Here is a 3,722-nt window from a genome sequence, read left to right on the forward strand (position 1 = left end):
AAAAGATAAAGTTAACAACGTTGTGCGGACAATTTTTGATTTTAAAATACTTGTAAATTAGCACATTTGACTTAACCCAGCTCCTCTTCTTCTTGTGTGATGGGGTGAGTAGCTGGCTGTACTTGCTCAGCAAGGAATTATCCCTCCCTCAAGGGCTCCGTCACCTTTGCTCTTTCTCAGTCCTGGGGCCTTATGAAGTCTTGCTGTAGTCATAGCAACAAGGGAACATCACACTCCCAGCTAATTACCAATCTTTCTGGGTAAGGAAAGAAAATTAATTTCCTTGGACGTACAAGGTAATCCTCCAAACTACAAAAGTTTCTTATATTATATTTCAAAAGACAAAAATGTGGCTGTCCTTTGCTGGATTCGATCAGTAATTAATTAGAAGCATAATTTGCATTCACAGAGTAATTGTGTTTACTTTCCAAGCTAATACAATTTTCAGGGAAAACTAGTCGATCAGCAAGAGTAAGACCCCCCCCACCCTGTGAGCAAAGGCCTTTATGTTTTATTTAAAGTTGTCACGTGGAGCCTGCATTTTCTTTCAGATCTCTCAAGCCTTGTGGCAGTTCCCCAAATGGCTCGTTCCAGAAACAGCTTTGGATCGTACATTTGTGTCTCATCTGTTGACAAGCATTTTAGTTTTCTACGAGTTCCCTCTAGTACTCGCCTTACCAAATACAACTGTTGGCGCGGAGTCTCCAAATGGCGGATTGATACAGTCCCACAAACCCTACACTTCGCAGTCGGATCAATCACTTTGCATTTGGCTGCAACAAAGAGAAAATGATTTCTAAAGGTGCTGACTCAGAGCTTAGTGGGATTTACTTAAATGTATTTCATATTTTAATTAAAATATATAGATGCTCCTCACTTCCTTGAGAGAAGGGATATGATATCTCGCCATAGTTTGGATGTGTGCCTTTCCCTGTGGCATCCTATTCTTTCTTCTTGCTCTAATCAGGAACCAGGCGTTTGGGGGAGGGAGCTTTTGTATACAGTATGCTATTTGATTTTCTTCTCTGGTGAGCTCTTGCATAGGCTGGAGAACAGAGATTAAAGGTGTGTATATTTAGTATCAGAAAAGCAGAGTGTATGTTTTCGCATCTCCTTTATACATTAATCAAGAGAGCTGGCTTCCAGGGAAGGATTGCTGCTACCACTGGAAAAAAATAGCAGCCTCTTAATCAGTGTTTCACTGTTGTCAGCTGGGGAGTCAGGGAGAGTTAGGAGCTGCTGGGCTCCTTCCCAACGGGCTCTCATCTCCTGATAAAACTAGTCCTTTTTCCTTCCCAATCCGGAAGCCTCAGATCCAGTATCAGCGGTATCATATTCCAGGATATTTCATTCTTGTTCCCTTAACTGATTCGTTCTATCTAGAAAGAGGCAGGGTTTGTTTTGGTCCCCCTTTTAATGGAACTGTAGTTTTAAACACAGATTCTGAATTTCAACAATAACAAACAAATAAACACCTGTTGGACTGATTCCTAACCTCATAGCCTGGGCATTGTCTGTGCCCTCTCTGATGAAATCCTGGGGACTGCACCTGGGTTACTATGACATTACAATACACTGGGAGTGAGATTAGACACCAGGGCCAGCTTCCATAGCTTTGAGGAATTTAATAGTGAAACTGGCTGACCCCCTTCATTACTGATCTCCAGTTTCCCTGATTTATGGATGGGAACACTACAGCCCAGGAAATGAAGACAGTGGGTGCAGTCTACCCACAGGATAGAGGAACAAAGCAAACCTGTCATCAAATGTCCCCAGGTCCCTGAAATCGAGTTAGTGGTGAAAACTGGCTAGCTATCCCTTTCTATGTATTCTGGAGGGTTTTTGGTTTTTGGAGGGTTTTTTGTTTGTTTGTTTGTTTGTTTGTCTGTTTGTTTGTTTGCTCTTTTGTTTTTTATAAACCCCTAAAATATAAAATCTGATTTGAATTCTAGTGGACAGCCTGATTTGTGACTTTGTTGGAGTTCGTCAAAAGACCCTTACTCAGAAAGACCACAGAGACCACCGCCATCACTGCAAAACGCATGAGCATTTTTATTGATCCAACATGTTGGGGACTCCCCTCCCAGCATGCAGGCCAGAGAAGAAACCTAGAACAAAGAAAGAACAGTTTTATACCTTTGTAAGGGGCAGATTTGAGCAACAGGGTTTTCAGTGGTGTAGCAAGTAACCCTTTCAGGCATTGGTTGGTTTGTACAGTGACTCAGTAACCCTTTGGCCTAGTCACTCACTTTGCTTGCCCCTATGGTGGGTTATTATGATTTGGTCAGCAAAGTAATAATACATTTTGAACTTATGGATCAGCTATTAACATCACAACTATTAACATCAGGGGACTTCTCCCAGCAAGGTCAGGGTGGTTTGTGGTCTTTGTCAGAATTCAGTGGGGGTTAGGGAGCAGGAGAATTGCTAATCTTGTTATGGTTATTTCTCTGAGAACAGCTAATATTGTTTTGGTGGCTGCAGGGTTAATCATTTTGATCGCTATAATTATGTTTTTACATTTGTTTAGTCAGCCAGCTTCCTTATTTGGCTCTGCAGTTGGCCTGCAAGCACAGTTTGGAAAGTCCTTTTCGAAGGGGAAGGTACTGGGTGGTCTTGAATTCATTTTGGATATTACAACTTTTTACAAAGGTATGTTTTTTTCTTTGTTGTTGTTTGTTTTGTTTAAAAAGAAATCAAGGGAGATGGCTGTTTTATTTTTCTCAGTGAGAACAGAAGGGTGATTTGTGTGTATTACTGGTTTCTATGGGTCAGGTTACTTACGCTAAGCCAGACAGACTTACCATGCTAGGAGCCATTCCTTCAATCCAGGAGTTAATGACAGCATCTAGATCTGCAAACAGAAGTGGTCCTTTTAAATTCTGGAAAGAATGGAGACTAAATTCAAATATCTTTGTCTATTAGACTGATGTTTCCTGGTCTGCAGAATAGATTGAGTCAGCATTCCTCACATGTGTCTGTGGATAAAGACGACAACAAATGCATTGGATATCATTGTCTCTACAGATTTGATCACTTAGCATTAAAATACTGATCCTTACTTTATGGTGGGGATGGAACCAAATTCCTTGACTTTTCTACTACAGCAAGTAAAAAAATTCACATGCATAAAACCAGAGAGGCCACCTTCATACTCCCTCAAGGAGTAATCTAATGGGAACTTCAATACTCTCTATCCTCTGCCAGTCTCTTCTGTGTTCTCTTTTCATGTCTGTGATGTCCAGTCAATGAGAACAGGGCAGGCAGGGAGGGTGGGCTTGTTTATCTACCAAAGGATTCTGATAGGATGACAGTTTCTGACCATGTGTTTTTCTCTTGCTTCCTCAAGGCAAGTATATCTGACCTCTACTTGTGTGGTTGGAAGTTAGAACAGTATAGTGATAAATTCCTAGGTCTCTGTCCTACCTGTGTGGCTTTGGGTGATTTATACAATCTCTCTCTGATACAATACGTCTAGACATAGATCCATGTAACAATATCAACAACTCCAAAGGACCATTTTCAGAAGACAATACCTTGAAATGCTTAGGATCCATGAATGGATCCCTGAGACATTATTAACCATTTACATTATACTTTTTCATTATTGGCAGCACATATGTGCTGAACTGAAGCCCAGAGACCATAAACCTTCAATCAATTGCTTCTTTTCTAGAACAGATGAGAACCTGGGAGATACACCAGGCTTCACGGACTCCATT

The 3,722-nt window shown here is 41.0% G+C and overlaps 1 long non-coding RNA gene across 1 annotated transcript in view; it reads left to right on the forward strand.

Moving 5' to 3' along the window:
• Positions 1-246: 246 nt before the first annotated feature.
• LOC110306457 overlaps positions 247-3,722 on the forward strand; it is a 28,038-nt gene continuing 24,562 nt past the window's right edge. Inside the window, exons 1-2 of the long non-coding RNA XR_002379280.1 lie at positions 247-296; positions 2,531-2,652. This is a non-coding gene — a long non-coding RNA (uncharacterized LOC110306457). The remainder of the gene's footprint in view (positions 297-2,530; positions 2,653-3,722) is intronic.

This window comes from Mus caroli, chromosome 12 (genome assembly GCF_900094665.2).
Source record: "Mus caroli chromosome 12, CAROLI_EIJ_v1.1, whole genome shotgun sequence".
Classification (NCBI taxonomy): domain Eukaryota; kingdom Metazoa; phylum Chordata; class Mammalia; order Rodentia; family Muridae; genus Mus; species Mus caroli.